The sequence below is a fragment of the Elaeis guineensis genome, chromosome 2, assembly GCF_000442705.2.
Source record: "Elaeis guineensis isolate ETL-2024a chromosome 2, EG11, whole genome shotgun sequence".
NCBI classification, from domain to species: domain Eukaryota; kingdom Viridiplantae; phylum Streptophyta; class Magnoliopsida; order Arecales; family Arecaceae; genus Elaeis; species Elaeis guineensis.
This window is the reverse complement of record NC_025994.2, coordinates 34,947,279-34,965,900: the sequence shown is the minus strand read 5'-3', so window position 1 is coordinate 34,965,900 and position 18,622 is coordinate 34,947,279.

Here is an 18,622-nt window from a genome sequence, read left to right as displayed (position 1 = left end):
TCAATAAAATCTTAATTAAATCAGTAATTGACTAAGCCCAACCCCTGATTAGATCAGGGATCAAACCACCTTAGCGATTAGGTCAACACTTAACCTAATCGGGTCAAACCCAACTGAATCCAATTCAATTGGACTTGATCCAAAAATAATTACTCAATCAAATTAAGTTAATTAGTGATCAAATATTAATTAAACCTCTCATAAATACTGAGTCCAAATTCGATGGGCAATCGAACATCAGAGTCCATCGATATGAAACCCTGATCAAAAAGTCCCAAATCAGTGGGACTCTTGACCCCGATACCCAAAATGTGTGAACTCATGATTAGAGAATCCTGATTCATGATCATAGAGTTCCAGACACATAGGACTCAAAATCCATGAGCATTAGGACTCTTCACCAGCCATCAGATCAGATAGGAACCTCTAATGTGTGTGACCCCGCAGGTTCGAACCTAAGCTGGTAGCACAGGAACCAATTCCTGTACTAATCGAAGTGACCATCTAGAAATGGTATCCAACGTCTGGATAGGTCGAATAGTCACAATCGCAACACTAAGAACCTACGTGAATATGGTTATTGTATAATTCATCCTTTTGACCCCTGTGTTTAGGATGACTCAGGATTAAACTGTCAACTCTGATTAGATCATCTGAATCGTGCTCAACTCAAACAGTCCTGTGACTTCTCACTAGGACTACCCTGATCAAGATTTTGCTAAATTGAAACATGATTGTACACAGCTCCTGAACTGGAGCGGTCAATCCCATCTTGACACACGCACCGACAAGTCAAGTACTTGACTACACCCAGCAGCCTTCCGTCACTGAATTAGAAATTCAGGTAGTCCAATGCCTAAGTACAGTGAGTTGCTTGTAAGTCACCGTGATGGTCTCAGATCAGAGAGACATTTATACCCATATCCCATCGGAGCAAATCTTGACAGCAAAAAATACTCCGAAGTCGGTCACGTTCAGTGCAGATGTACCCTTACATCTCACCTGTATACCATATCAGTGTCTCCACACTCCTTGGTTAAGAGGACAACCAACCCATATGGCACACAATGACCTATATTTGATAAACGTTGTTGTCCTTGGTAACAACGTATCATTTGGTCGCGAACAAGTTTAAGAACTAAACGATAAATCCTCCTTTGTCGAGTCTAAATAGTCCTAAGGACTTCACCACAACACAGGAGTTCATTAAAAGATGAAATAATTTGTGATGAAAAATATCAAAATAATTTTTATTTATTTATAATTCATATACTAATACAAGAAAGAGCACAACCGTCAACAGACTGACGATTGGCTTTGGGATACTATTCCCAACAATCTTCCACTTGACCTAAAGCCAATCGGTGCAGTATCTAATATCCATCTTCGACTTGAAGTCGTCAAACTCCTTCACCACAATGGCTTTAGTGAATGGATCGGCCAGGTTCTCCTTTCTGTCGATCTTCTGAAGGTCGACGTCATCTCGATCCATGATTTCTCGGATAAGATGGTAGCGGCGCAGAATATGCTTCGTCCGCTGGTGTGCCTTCGGTTCTTTCGCTTGAGCAATGGCTCCAGAGCTATCACGGTAGAGCAGAACTGGACCAACAAGGGAGGGTGCTACTCCGAGCTCGATGATGAATTTTCTCAGCCACACCGCTTCTTTGGCAGCATCTGATGCAGCGACATACTCTGCCTCACAAACTGAATCAGTCACTATGTACTGCTTGGAACTCTTCTAGCAGACAGCCCCACCATTAAGGGTAAAAACAAATCCCGACACACCCTTGCTATCATCGTGATCAGACTGAAAACTAGAGTCTGTAAACCCTATAAGTCTCAAGTCTGATTCATCATAAATAAGCCACTGATCCTTAGTATTTCTTAAATACTTTAGGATGGTTTTAACAACCTTCCAGTGATTCTCCCCTGGATCAGATTGGCATCTACTCACTACCCCTAGTGAGTATACCACATCTGGCCGTGTACATGTCATGGCGTACATGATAGATCCCACTGTCAAAGCATATGAAATTCTACCCATACGCTCACTCTCTTGAGGTGTTGTCAGACAATCTCTCTTCGAGAGAAATTCCATGGCCTATCGGTAGATAGCCTTTCTTATAATTCTCCATACTGAACCTCTTCAGCATAGTACCAATGTATGTGGACTGGGATAAGCCAAGCAACCTTTTAGATCTATCCCTATAGATCCTCATCCCTAGGATGTATGAAGCATCTCTCAGATCCTTCATGGAGAACTGTGACGATAGCCAAATCTTTATTCCCTGTAATGCAGGGACATCATTCCCGATTAAGAGAATGTCATCTACATACAATACAAGAAATATCACTATTGGACCATTAGCCCACTTATAAATGCAAGGCTCTTCTCCATTCTTAACGAAGCCATACGTTTTGATTGTCCTATCAAAATGTATGTTCCAACTCTGGGATGCCTGCTTAAGTCCATAAATGGACCTCTATAGCCTGCACACCTTAAACTCATCTATGAATGTGAACCCTTCAGATTTTATCATATACACCTCTTCGTCTAGCTCTCCGTTTAGAAAAACTGTTTTCACATCCATCTGCCAGATTTCATAGTCCAGATGGGCAGCTATTGCAAGCATAATCCAAATAGATTTGAGCATTGCCACAGGAGAAAATATCTCGTCATAGTCTATACCATAACATTGATGATATCCCTTGGCAACCAGATGGGCTTTATAGGTCTCTCCGTCTGTGCCTCTCTTCCTCTTGAAGATCCACTTACACCCTATGGGTTTTACTCCTTCGGATGGGTCAACCAATGTCACACATCGTTGACCTTCATGGACTCCATTTCAGATTTCATAGCCTCTAGTCATTTCTCAGAGTCAGATCTTTGCATTGCATCCATGTAGGTGATCGGATCCTCATCATTTTCATTAAGTTCGATAGGATCGCCATCCCGGACCAAGAAACCATAGTATCTATCCAGTTGACGTGGTACTCTACCAGACCGCCTTAAGGATGCAGGAACAATGGGCTCCAGATTTGATCTAACCAAATCTGATTCAGGTTCAGCTACTTGTGTCGGTTTTTCCACCTACCGAACTTTCTCAAGTTCAACCTTAGAGGCAACAGTCCCTTCACCAAGGAACTCCTTTTCTAAAAAGATTGTCTTAAGGCTGACAAACACCTTTTGCTCATCAGCTAGGTAGAAATAATACCCTTTGGTCTCTTTTGGGTACCCTATGAAATAACACTTGTCAGACCTAGGTCCAAGCTTGTCCGTCATTAAACGTTTAACATAAGTCGGACACCCCCAAACCCTAAGGTGCGAGAGTACTGGCTTACGTCCCATCCATATCTCATAAGGCATTTTTGTTACAGACTTACTCAGAACCCTATTTAGAAGGTAACAAGTCGATTCGAGCGCATATTCTCAGAGGAAGATCGACAGACCAGCAAACCCCATCATGGATCGAACCATGTCCAACAAGGTCCGATTCCTCCTTTCAAACACACCATTATACTGTGGTGTTCCAAGAGGAGTCCACTGAGAGAGAATTCTATTCTCTCCAAGATATGTCAGAAACTCATTGGAAAGGTATTCACCTCCTCGATCAGATCAAAGAGTTTCAATAATTCTCAATTTGTTTTTCTACCTCATTTCGGAATAGTTTGAACATTTCAAATGACTCCGACTTATGCTTCATTAAGTAGACATACCCATACCTCGATAGATCATCTGTGAAGGTTATGAAGTAGAAATATCCACCTATTGCACTTGAGCTCATGGATCCACATACATCAGAATGTATCAGACCCAAGAGTTCACTGGCTCGCTCACCTTTTTTAGTAAAAGGTGACTTGATCATCTTTCCAAGAAGACAGGACTCACAAGTTGGAAGCGATTCACAATCACCAACTTCAAGAATTCTTTCTTGAGCCAACCTGTTTATCCCGTTCTTATTGATATGACCTAGCCTACAGTGCCAAAGGTAGACTTCTGACACATTATCCATTCTATGGCATTTACCAAAGGTTTGAACCACATTAACAGACTGTGATAGTAAGTAAATTCTATTATTTAGTTGTCCAACAAATATTGTAACACCATTCAAAATGATATTGTAAATATTTTCTTTTATTAAAAATTCATAACTGTTCATGGCCAAAAGGCCTACAAAAATAATATTTAATAAAAAACTTGGACAATAGTGACATTCACTCAGAATTACATTACGAGAGTTGATTACAAGGTTCATGATTCTTAAAGTTAGAACTGGAACTTTGCTTCCATCTCCAACGTTCAGGAATCTCTCGCCTTCATCAAATCTCCTACTGATCTGCAGACCTTGCATCGAATTACAGATATGATAAGGGCTTCCGGTATCTAATATCCAGGTAGTAGTATCACAAATGAAAAAGTTGCAAGGTGTTATCATATAATTACCTTGCTTTTTCTTCGGCCTGTTCGGATCCAGGGAGGCAATGTATAGAGGATAGTTCCTCTTCCAGTGCCCCTGCTTCTTGCAAAAGAAGCACTCCACCATGCTCTGGTCAAGCTTGCGCTTCTTGGTCTGACCATATGCAGACGTCCCAGCATGCGGCCGCACCTTCTTTTTCTTCTTCTTCTTGTTCTTCTTCCCTTTCTTAAAGGGTCGACGACCAGAAGAAGATCCTCCCACAATATTCACCGACTCTTTATGGAGCTGGTGGTCCTTCTCAAAGTTCTGCAGCAACCCCAACAAGCCGTGGTAGTTCACTGCCGGCTTTGTCATCCGAAAATGAGTAAGAAAGGGGAGGAAGGACTTGGGCAAAGAATTAAGGATCGCATCCTTATCGAGCTGCTCGTGCAAGGGAAAGCCCAGTTTACTTAGGCGCTCAATCATTTCGATCATATACAGTACATGATCAGTGACTAAGGCCACATCCCTCATCCGAGCATTGAAAATGGCACAACTAGTTTTGTGCCTTTCAACGTCGTCAGGCATGCCAAAGAAGTCGTTCAACATTTGAAGCATCTCCTATGGCTGGACATTTTCGAACCTGCAGCTGAACTCATCATTCATTGCCGTCAGCATTATGCATCGAACGATGGTGCGGTCGTTGAGCCACTTCTGGTAAGTGTCTCGGACCGTCCCTCTAGCATTCGGGCTGGCTCCTCAGGTGCCGGATCCGTTACTACATAAAGGATCCACTCATGCTCAAGGATGATTTTTAATTTTTGATACCAGCTATCGAAATTAGATCCCATGAGCTTGTCATTATCTAATAATGATCGGAGCGACAGGGTAGTGGCCATAGCTGCATAAAAAAAAATCAGACCTTTATTAGTGCATAAATTATTAATACTAAAGATTTGGACTTTAGTCTTCAGTTTCTCCCAGTTTTTTTACGAACTAGTAGCCTCAACCTCCAATTCAAGGAATTACTTTAATTCCTTAGTGGGTACTAGAATCCACACAGACTACATACGAGCCCAACTTTGGTTGGTCAACCCATGTACATCTATAGGTAGGTTCATAACCAGTTGTTTCTCTAAACAACTTCTAGTAATTAATTTTGCCCCAGAACCTAATCAGTAGGCTTTGGCCTCCACTGAAAAGATCTGGTTAGGTCCAACCATTAACATGATTAGATTTGGTGAATCAGATCAATAAATGATCAGATCTGACTTTGGCCGGCCAACCTGACCACCATCAGAAAGACTCAACCAAATTATCATATTATGAATGATAATTCCATTAGTCAATAAGCACCAGGCCTTTGGGCTTCCAATGATTATTAAACTAATGGACTCATTATCACTCACTTAATGGGAGGCTATGACTTAGTTATCACTATAACTTAATCATTTTAGGGACCTAATAATTTTTGAGAATTTTTATTAAAAGATATAAGAGAAGAAATTAACCAGCCAATTTCAATCCTCCCACTGACTTCACCAAGTCAAATTAAAAAGGATTTAATATTAAGAGCACCTAAATCAGTCACACTGATTTACCTAATGACATGGGTAAGCCCTAATCACCAAGTGATCTAATCAAAATCTAACTCACCAGATTGGCCAAGTAAGTGAGATCAGTGGTGAGGATAAGCCATTAACTCGTCAGAAATCGAATCAATGCGAGTAGCTCCCACTTAAAAACCACTGGTCAGACTGCCGAACTTACCTTAGACACCAATCGATTCATTAGTTTTAATTTGATCAACTTAATAAATAGAGTTCCATCGCGTAGCCATGAATTAAGTCCATCTTGGTCTAGTTAAAGACATGGACCCATTCAACTACAATTATTGGAGTTGAGTCTAGAGTATCCTTAACCTAACTAATTCAACTTTTGATTAGATTTGACCAATTACTCTAATTTAGTCTATTTCTTTAAGCTAACCTTAGGTCTAATCCAATTATAGACCTAATCCATCTAACCCATTGACCCACAAGTTTATGCAATTGTCTTAGGTCTTAATTCACAATTTCAGACCAACTAGACAACACTTAATTCTTTTAATTAAGTATTTGGGCTGATGGGTCAGGATTTGGCATTTCGAAAATAATTTTCAAATTTAAAAGGTTTTATTTTTTGTTCACCAAATATGTTGACTCATTTCACAAATGGATCAGCACATTTCATAAACAGCAATCCTATTGCTAATTACTTAACAGAAATAACTCAATCAAAATAAATCATAAATATTCCTTTAGATCTAATCTAACACATTCATGATAAATTTTATAATTGAACCTTTACAAATTAAGTCCTTTCGCTGCTTCATCTGCATGGGATACAATCGCATCGGCACCCCTACCGTCATAGGAGAATCCCATCGAATGGGAGGAGAAAGCCTTTAAACCCTACTTTTCTCCTATGACCGGATGACCAAGGCAACCAACCCAATTAGACTACTTGCTACTTGGATCAAGTATATTTAAATATACCAATTTTAAAATTTAAATTTCAAATTTTAAATTTAAATTTTGAATTTTAAATTTCAAACAAATTTTAAATTTCAAATTTTTGAATTTCAAATTTTGAATTTTAAATTTTGAATTTCAAATTTAAAATTTTAAACAAATTTCAAATTTTTGAATTTCAAATTTTTGAATTTTAAATTTTTAAATTTTGAATTTTCAATTTTGAATTTTAAATTTTAAATTTAAACTTTTAGATTACTACTTAATCTATGCATGCAAATGTATATCATATTTTAGAACCTGCTCTGATACCATTTATAGTGAATTTCAGTGTAGGGGTAAAATGATAATTTTAAATTTTTTTTAAAATTATAATTTTATAATGAAAATTATTAATTAATCTAATTAATTAATATGTATTAACTCTACATAAAGATTTAAATATGATATATATAGCATGCATTTAAATTTGAAATTTTGAATTCTCTATAGTAAATATTTTACTGTTATGTGTTCAAAACACATTACCTTCGTGCAGGTAGTCGATCGCTACAGTCTGATCACCGTCGAAAAGGTCTGATCATTGTAATGCAGCCACACAATATATCTGACCTCTGCGGATCGTCCACACGAAGCTTTCGATCTGATCGGCTCCTCACGAATGCTAGTTCATTACAGAACCCTTTCGACGGTCGATGCTGATCGAACACCTTCGATCTTGATCTGTCGACTCCTTGAAGGCTCTAGATCATCAGCAAATATACTTGAAAGGTTGATGATGCTCTCTCTAAAATTTGGTGAGCTCACGACACTCGTAGCTCACCTTCTCACTTCCCGAACCCCAGGCAGAAACCCTAGGGTATCACTGAAAACCCTGTGTCTACTTTTGTTTCTTTTCTTTTCTTTTCTCTCAAAAGTTTTTGAACTTCCAACTCATGCACAAGGCTTCCTCACATCCACTATTCTCTCTCTAAAAAATTCTATGCATGCCCCACCTTCTCTTCTCTTTTAAAATAGTGCAAGACGCGTCTTATCCGCGTGAGAGGATAAAGATAGGTGGTTGCTCACTTGAATTCAAATCGAATTTGAATTCAAATACAAACCATCCCATCCTTATCCACTCTGGGCGAGAGAAGAGAGGAGGTGTGGGTTCTTTGTGCATGGAGAATTTACACGAGAAACTCTTTCTCATGTAGATTAAATGGCGCACAAGATAAGGTGGGAGGCGCATGGATTAGTTGCCCATTCAAATTCAAACATCCTTTGAATTTGAATGGCCAACAAACCAATCTTTATCCAGATAAATGGAACACAAGGGAGGGCATGGGAAGGCTTCTGTGTGGGAGAAAATTCATGAGAAGTTGTTTCTCGTGAATTCAAATGGGCGCAGATAAGTGAGGTGGTGCAGGGAAATGAGGTCAAAGTGGTTTCAACCAAATTGAGCCAACCTAATTAAAATAGGTTAGGCATAATTAAACTAAGTTAAACTTAACTTAATTAAGCTTAATTAGACTTAATAAAATCTTAGTCAAATCAAGAATTGACTAAGTCCAACCCCTGATCAGATCAGGGACCAAACCACCTTGGCGATTAGGTCAACACTTAACCTAATCGGGTCAAACCCAACTGAATCCAATTCAATTGGACTTGATCTAAAAATAATTACTCAATTAAATTGAGTTAATTAGTGATTAAATCACTAATTAAATCTCTCATAAATACTGAGTCCAAATCTGATGGGCAATCGGGCATCAGAGTCCATCGATATGAAATCCTGATCAAAAAGTCCCAAACCAGTGGGACTCTTGACCCCGATACCCAAAATGTCTGAAACTCGTGATTAGAGAATTCTGATTCTCGATCGCAGAGTTTCAGATATGTAAGACTCAAAATCTACAAGCATTAAGACTCTTCACCAGCCATCAGATCAGATAGGAACCTCTAATGTGTGTGATCCCGCAGGTTCGAACCTAAGCTGGTAGCACAGGAACCAATTTCTGTACTAATCGAAGTGACCATCTAGCAATGGTATCCGACGTTCGGATAGGTCGAATAGTCACAATCACAACACTCAGAACTTACGTGAATATGGTTATTGTATAATTCATCCTTTTGACCCCTGTGTTTAGGATGACTCAGGGTTAAACTATCAACCCTGATTAGATCATCCGAATCGTGCTCAACTCAAACAGTCCTGTGACTTCTCACTAGGACTATCCTAGTCAAAATTTTGTTAAATTGAAATACGACTGTATACAGCTCCTGAACTGGAATGGTCAATTCTATCTTGACACACGCACCGACAAGTCAAGTACTTGACTACACCCAGCGGATCGATCATCGTCCTCATGATGATACTGTGATCGGAAGTATTTAAAAATTAAATATATGTCTCTAATTCTCAATACTTTGAGAATATATATCAAAATATTAATTCCATGGACGATTCAAAGATACATCATCTTTGAATGAAAAATAAACTTATCTTTTTATTGATCAAATCAATATATTAAGTATAAAATTGTGTCCTAACTTTATTATAATGTGTCAGCCATATTGGCTTCTAGAGTATACATCTAACAATCTTTTTCTTATTTGAAAGAGGAGCTATGCCTCATATTTTTGTGTGATAAAAATATTAAAATGAAAAGTGGGCGTGCGCAAGGTTGCATGAGATCTCTTCTGCTTCCTCATTACCGTCCCTCCTCCTCTCTTTCCAGATATGGATAAGATCTAATTTAAATCAGATTCTTATCTAACATGGCATGTAAGGAAATTGATGATTTTTGTGTGATAAAAATCAAGTAAGAAGAGGGTGGCATGCACTAATATTAAGAGAAGTTTTTTCATCGCTCCACCTCTCTCTATATGACCCTCCTTTCTTTCCTCCTTACACCTCCATGCCTAAGATCTGATAGAGATTAGATTTAAGAGAGAAAAAAAGAGAGAGAAGAAGAAAAATTCTTCTTCTCTTCTTGGTGATATGGTTCAGATCCCATCGGATCTGCACGAAGGAGTCTGTGCAGTGATCATCTTCTTCGAGATCTAGAAGAAGAAATACATATCCAAGATCAAGAAGCGAGATCTATAAGGTGCTAGCACATCGGTGATCTCGATGCTCCGATTAGATATCTCCGTGTGGATACCAGCAGAGGCCGAGCATGTTCACAGCTATGATCGAAACATCGGACATTTGTAGGATCCAATGGTGTGGAGATCTGATCTCCAATTTTATTTTACTGACGATTATTTTCTTTTCAAATTTTAGATCAAGATAGCATGTTCGTGTCAAGATTCTAAAAATGATTTTCAAATCAGATCTGGTACATGTATTAAATTAAAAATATTTTAATTTATTTATGTCTACTGCACAAAGATTTAAAAAATTTTAAACTACACGTACAAAACCATAGTGCAATCTAACAAGAATCATGTCTATAAAAAATAAATTTTCCGTATGCTTCAAGGAGTTAGAGGATAGTTTAGATAACTGGAAAATGCCTAAGGTAAATATTAGTGAAATATATTATAAGACACTTTTTTTCTAGAAATAAATACTTTATTAAGACTATAAAAAAAAACCCTCTCTATTAGTTTTACTCAAGAAATGTACACCTTTTAAATTGAGAGGACTTAGAAGAAATTCCTTCAGGATATAAATATTTGCATATAGAATTTGTCCAAGTTGCTATTAAGCCATTAATATGAATGGGTCTTAAGACTTCAGCACTTGACTGTTTAAGAGTGTCAAAATTTAGAATTTGATGATTCTCTATTAGAACTCATAAAAGCTAATTTGAATAATGGTCCAGTATTCTTTAATGTTGGCTCCAATTTCTCTATTTCATTAACAGACCCAAATATCCTTAATTGTCTCACTCTTAATCTGATTATTTCAGGATATGAGATGAAACTAGAACAGAGAACTTATCTATTACTTACAAAGTCTATTATAAAACTATGACCACTATCAGTCCTGGGGTAAAATTAACTACTTCAAAAGGATTAACTACTTTATTTATTACCAATCCGAAAAATAATTGTATAACCCCTAAAAGACTAAAGTGGGATGAAATAATTATGCCAAAAAAATGAACTCTTGATCAAGTTATAGAACCTAAGAAAGTTCAAAACTTTGAAGCTGATAGAATCATAGAAACTCCAGATAGAAATGTAGAAGTATACTTCTCTACTAATAGGAGAATTACTATAGATAGAAGAATTTCTATGTCCGATATATCTACTTCTAAAAAGGAAAAAGATCATTCAAGACCTTCAAATATTGCATACGCCATGTATGAGTCATGAAAATCTAAAATTGAAATAAATATGATTGACTCTGTCGAATTCCAGATAGATAAAGAACTACTAAAAAAATTGATTTTAAAAAAAATAGAGATGGAAAATAGTGGTTCTTTGATACCTTTAGTAAGAAAGAGTGAAACATTATTAGAGACATCTGGTTTAGTCAAATAAAAACTGAAAAGAGATACATCTTCTTCTTTGACTGGTTCGACGACCATTTTAAGGACATAAGATCTAATCCACAAGTTGCTATGGTCAAAATTATTTCTAAATCATGGAGAAATGAAAGAGGTCTTGATGTAGATTTGATACATCCATCTTTTAAACCATTATTGACTGATGGAGGAATTCGTGCTAATCCTGTAAAGATGTTTATTATCGGTCTGAAAGAAACTCCTAAGGTAGAACACCTTGAGCAAATTATTGAACAACAAAATTTTACAAATCTTGCTCTTAATACTATAGAAAAATAGACCGAAAGAATTAAAAATATCTTTTTAGAGAAAAGAGAAGAAGCTGAGAAAATTATTAGAAGATTTTTGGAGAACCTAAAGATAAAAAAAGTTTAAATGCCATTCAGTAGTGGAGAAAAGGCTTCTTCTTCAAGGAATATTCTGTCCATGAGTTAGACTCTTCAAAAATCAAATTAGGACTATCTTTTTTTGAGAAATTTATTAGTCAAATTAGTGCTAAAATAACTACTCTCAATCTTAAAGATATGATGAGTCATCTATCTGCTGAATCTTCTGAAGAACCATATACTTCTCAAGATGAAGTTATTTTTTAGAAAACTCTGAAGGAGAAATAAATCGAATCTTAAATACAGGAAAGGAGAATAGTTTGGAGATAAACAAACTTTACGATTATAAACCCTTAAGATAGGCCCCTAGGATAAAGAACTATTATCCCAGACCAACTTATGCAGACTTACAATTACAAGAAAATCTTGATATAACCTCTGTATAATTTGATGGATGAAGCTTGTTAGAATTCGATGTCTTGAGATTCGATCTACATTGAGCCCATAATGAGGTTCGTGATGAAAAATGGAGTCTAACGAGACCAAGATCATCACAAACGAAGCTCAGATGGAGGAGATACGTGTGTTTGATGTCGGCACAAAATCTGAGGTGGCGGAGGACTGTCGGTGGCCGGCAGTGGGCCGACAGAGCGGCGGTGGTGCGCGGCCCAGGCACGGCCAGCATGCGGGCTGAACGCAGGTAGGGCACGGCCCATCGGGTGGGCCAGCCCAAGCTTGGGCGTGCGGGGCGCGGCCCAGGCCCGGGCGCGCGCAGTGTAAGGGTGCAGCCAAAGCCCACATGCGGGCCAGCGCAGGCCCAGCGTGTCGCTGGGAACCTGTTGCCCGGTCCATCGTGGATCGAATGGTCCACGGCCTGGCACGTGGACCGCGTGAGCATTTTCCACGTATTTCGCATGGTCCACGGTATTATTCCGTAGATCGACGTGCGATCAAAAGACGTGGGTGGCTTGCGGTCTTAATCCAATGTTCGAGGAGGTTTTTAAGCTTGATTAGGATTCCTAATCCTAATCTAAAAGGTGTTAAGACCTTTAAAAGGGCCTGTATACGTGAAACAATGGCCATGTGGTCTTTGGGCTTGGTTTTTCACGGGAGAGGACCCGTGATCTCACATGGAGGCGCAGCAGAGACTAATCCCATGAAGAGAGAGGTGCAAGGATGCTGAGAGAAGGAGCAGAGCTTCTGGACAGCAAACACCGATCGCTTCAAGAGTTCAGGAGGTCTTCCAAGAGAGAGCTTTTGTGAGAAAAAACTTTCTGTGTGAGAGAAATTGAGTATACGAGGATTGAGGGTGAGATCTCCTCTTGTAATATTTCTTTTTCATAGTGAAGTTTATATGCCCCGTGGAGGTGAGCCCTTTTTGGCTGATCCACATATTTAATTATTTTCTATTTTATTTCTTCTTTCTTCCTGCTGCATTGCACAGTACCGAAAAGCTCTTGAGAGGTGGTATCCTGGTCGAACATCCATCTAAAAATGGACTCTAGATCAAGTTATAGAACCTAAGAAAGTTTAAAACTTTGAAGCTGATAGAATCATAGAAACTCCAGATAGAAATATAGAAGTATACTTCTCTACTAGTAAGAGAATTACTATAGATAGAAGAATTTCTATGTCGATATATCTACTTCTAAAAAGGAAAAAGATCATTCAAGACCTTCAAATATTGCATATGCCATGTATGAGTCATTAAGATCTAAAATTGAAATAAATATGATTGGCTCTGTCGAATTCTAGATAGATAAAGAACTACTAAAAAAATTTGATTTTAAAAAAAATAGAGATGGAAAATAGTGGTTCTTTGATACCTTTAGTAAGAAAGAGCGAAACATTATTAGAGACATCTGATTTAGTCAAATGAAAACTGAAAAGAGATACAGCTTCTTCTTTGACCGGTTCGACAGCCATTTTGAGGACATAAGATCTAATCCACAAGTTGCTATGGTCAAAATCATTTCTAAAGCATAGAGAAATGAAAGAGGTCTTGATGTAGATTTAATACATCCATCTTTTAAACCATTATTGACCGATGGAGGAATTTGTGCTAATCCTGTAAAGATGTTTACTATCGGTCTGAAAGAAACTCCTAAGGTAGAACACCTTGAGCAAATTATTGAACAACAAAATTTTACTAATCTTGCTCTTAATACTATAGAAAAACAGATCGAAAGAATTAAAAATATCTTTTTAGAGAAAAGAGAAGAAGCTGAGAAAATTATTAGAAGATTTTCTGGGAACCTAAAGATAAAAAAGTTCAAATGCCATTCAGCAGTGGAGAAAAGGCTTCTTCTTCAAGGAATATTCTGTCCATGTTTAATGTCTATGAGTTAGACTCTTCAAAAATCAAATTAGGACTATCTTTTTTTGAGAAATTTATTAGTCAAATTAGTGCTAAAATAACTACTCTCAATCTTAAAGATATGATGAGTCATCTATCTGCTGAATCTTCTGAAGAACCATATACTTCTCAAGATGAAGAAAGTTATTTTTCAAAAAACTCTGAAGGAGAAATTAATCGAATCTTAAATACAAGAAAGAAGAATAGTTTGGAGATAAACAGACTTTATGATTATAAACCCTTAAGATAGGCCCATAGGATAAAGAACTATTATCCCAGACCAACTTATGCAGACTTACAATTAGAAGAAAATCTTGATATAACCTCTGTACAATTTGATGGATGAAGTCTGTTAGGATTTGATGTCTCGAAATTCAATCTATATTGAGTCTATAACGAGGTTCGCAATAAAAAATGAAATCCAACGAGACCAAGATCATCCCAAACGAAGCTCGGATGGAGGAAATACGCGCATTTGAAGTCGGCATAAAATTCAAAGCGGTGGAGGACTATCGGCAGCCAGTGGTGGGCCAATAGAGCGGCGGCGGTGCGCGGCCCAAGCACTGTCAGCATGCGGGCTGGGCGCACGCAGGCACGGCCCATTGGGTGTGCTCGGCCCAGGCCCGGGTGTGCGGGGTGCGGCCCAGGCCCGGGCATGCGGCACAAGGGTGTGGCCCAGGCCCACGCACGGGCCGGCCCAGGCCCAGTGCACCACTGGGAACCCGTTTGCCCAGTCCACCATGGATCGGGTGGTCCACGACCTGGCGCATGGACCCGTGAGCATTTTTCATGTGTTTCACACGGTCCACGGTACTATTTCGTAGACCGACGTGCAATCGGAGGCGTGGTTGGCTTGCGGTCTTGATCCAATGATTGGGGAGACTTTTAAGCTTGATTAGGATTCCTAATCCTAATCTAAGAGGTATATAAGGCCTTTAAAAAGGCCTGTATACATGAAACAGTGGCCGTGTGGTCTTTGGGCTTGGTTTTTCACGGGAGAGGACCCGTGATCTCATGTGGAGGTGCAGCGGAGACTAATCTCATGAAGAGAGAGGTGCGAGGATGCTGAGAGAAAAGTAGGGCTCCTGGATAGCGAATACCGATCACTTCAAGAATTCAGGTGGTCTTCCAAGAGAGAGAGCTTTTGTGAGAGAAAATTTTCTATGACAGAGAAATTGGATGTATGAGGGTTGAGGGTAGATCTCCTCTTGTAATATTTCTTTTCATAGTAAAGTTTACATGCCCCGTGGAGATGAGCCCTTTTTGGCTGATCTACGTATTTTATTATTTTCTATTTTATTTCTTCTTTCTTTCTGCTACACCGTGCAGTACCGAAAAGGTCTTGAGAGGTGGTATCCTGACCGAACATCCATCCAACAAGTGGTATCAAAATGAGATGGTACAAGGATACATATTGTAGCGGTGGTAAGCAAAATTGAAGATGAAGAAGACAGAAACAATTAAGATGGAGAACACAAATTTGATGGATAGAGCAATTTCTCCTTGTGGCAGGCAAGGGTGAAGGACGTGCTCATCCAATAAGGATTGATCGATGCTCTCTTATGCGATGAGAAGCCGACCACCATAGAGGTGCAGGATTGAAAATGGCTATAGATGCAGACAGTGAGTACCATCCGTATGTATCTAGCGAATGAGGTGATGATCTATGTGCTTAGCGAGTCTTCTTCGATGGTACTGTGGTTAAAGCTCGAGGAGTTATACATGACAAAATCTCTCACCAACACTCTCTTCCTCTGAAAGTAATTTTATCAACTGTGGATGGCTGAGGGACAGAGCATCTCAGCCACTTCCAGAAAATCCTCACCGACCTCCTCAGCATTGGTGAGAATGTTGAGGAGAAGACCAGGGTGCTGATTTTGCTGGCATCGCTTCTTCCTTCGTACGAGTTCTTGGTGACTGCTCTTCTAGTGGGGAAGAGCACCATCAAGATGGACATGGTCACCATGACGATACTCCAGAACAAGATTCTCAGGAGAAAGAATCCGGCTTCGAGCTTAGGTGGCAGTAGCTCAGTTTTGGTGACTTCTTGAGGAGCAGGAGGTGGTAGATAGAGTGACAGGAGATTACGATGAGGCGGTCCAAGTCTAAGAGAGATTTGAGCAAGATCAAGTGTTATCGGTGTGAGGAGTTGGGACATCTAGTCAGAGATTGTCCTCAACTCAAAAATCAGATGATGGCTGCTATGACAACGGCCTTCAGTGATTCAGAGGGAGATGTCTTAGAGATATCTGATGAGGTATCTACTTCTTTTCAGTAGTAGATTTTAGATTCTGCATGCACTCATCGTGTATGTTGCAAAAAGAAGCAGTTTGACTCTCTGGAGAACAGTGAGGGCACTGTTTATCTGCCGGATGGATCGAGCTGTGTGATCAGAGGTATCGAGATGGTCAGTTGGAGGACACATGATGGTGCAGTGAGGAGATTGAGAGAGGTCTGATACATATATGATTTCAGATGGAATATTATCTCACTAAGCGGACTGAATTCGAGAGACTACAAAATGGTAGCTGGTGAAGGAATCCTGAAGGTGCTACATGACGATAGGATTGCTCCGAAGGGAAAGAAGGGGAAGAGAGGATATTATTATCTGACGGAGAGTCTAGTGTGAGATGGAGCTTCAGGAGCCAGACGGAGCCCAGAGTGAAGTGGAGCTCCAGGTGGAGGTGGATCGGGTATGAGAGAGGAGACTCAGAAGGACGAGAGCGATGTCGCAAGGTGAGATTCCTATTACCGCAGCATGATGCCCCAAGCAGATCTCAGATCAGGAAGAGTGCAGCATATGACGGACATGGGATCCAGTGGCCTGGCTCGACTCTCATGTTTGTCTATCCATGATCAGCAGGCGATTGTCCTAGGGCATGGGATGAGGAGATCCAGAAGCTCTCGAAGTTAGGAGGAGACCGAATATTGAGTCAAGATAGAGATTGTTAAGATTTAATAACTCAAAATTCAATCCACATTGAGCCCACAACAAGATTTGCGATGAAAAATAGAGTCCAACGAGACTAAGATCATCCTAAATAGAGCTCAGATGGAGGAGATATGCGCGTTCGAAGTCGGCATAGAACCCGATGCAGTGAAAGACCACCGACGGCCAGCGACTGACAGCGAGCCGACGAGCGATGATGATGTGGCCATGCGCGGTGGTGCGCGGCCCAGGTGCGGCCAGCGTGCGGGCTGGGCGCGTGCAGGGCACGGCCCAGCAAGCGGGCTCGGCCTAGGCCTAGGCGTGCGGAGCGCACAGGCTGGCCCAGGCCCGAGTGCACGGGGCACAGCCCAGGCCCAGGCGCACAATGCACGGGTGCGGCCCAGGCCCACGAAAGGGCCAGCCCAGGCCCAGTGTGCTGCTAGGAACCTGTTTACCCAGTCCACCATGGACCGGGTGGTCCACGATCATGCGCATGGACCATGTGAGTATTTTCTACATATTTCGCACGGTCCATGATACTATTCCATGGACCGACATGCGATCGGAGGGTGTGGGTGGCTTGCGTCTTGATCCAATGGTCGGAGAGGTTTTTAAGCTTGATTAGGATTCCTAATCCTAATCTAAGATGTGTTTAAGGCCTTTAAAAGGGCCTGTATATGTGAAACAGTGGCCGTGTGGTCTTTGAGCTTGGTTTTTCACGAGAGAGGACCCGTGATCTCGCATGGAGGCACAACAAAGACTAATCTCGTGAAGAGAGAGGTGTGAGGACCCTGAGAGAAGGAGCAGGACTCTTGGACAGCAGACACCGATTACTTCAGAGGTTCAAGAGGGTCTTCCAAGAGAGATCTTTTGTGAGAAAAAACTTTCTGTGAGAGAGAAATTGGGTGTACGAGGGTTGAGGGTGAGATCTCTTGTAATATTTCATTTTCATAGTGAAGTTTGCATGCCCCATGGAGGCAAGCCTTTTTAGTTGATTCACGTATTTGATTGTTTTCTGTTTTATTTCTTTTTTCTTCCTGCTGCATCGCGTAGTACCGAAAAGATCTTGGAAGGTAGTGTCCTGGCCAGACATCCACCCAACAAAGCCTAATGGAATGGAACCTGGATGGATTCTTAGAATATCAAATTATTACTATGTGTCATTTAATAATGATGTATGTAAATACTTGTAGAGTTCAAGAAAATGAGCCAAATATCATCACAATGATAGTATCCAGCTTTTCAGGATAATTAAGAGGTTGGTGGGATAACTATCTCACTATTCATCAAAAATATGAGATCATGACTACTATCAAAAGAGAGCCTGATGGAACTTCTTCTCTAAAAAATCCTTCTGATAATGTAATTACCTTAATATTAAATATTTTCTATCATTTTGTAGGAGATTGTGTAGACATATATAAAAAAACTAGCGAACAACCGATCAATCTTAAATGCAAAACCATGTCTAATTTTAGATGGTATAAAGATATATATTTTTCTAAACTTTATCAACTCTCTAACTCAAATTAGGAATTTTGGAAAGAAAAATTTATATCAAGATTACCTCCTTTGTTTACTGAAAAAGGTTAGAAATAGATT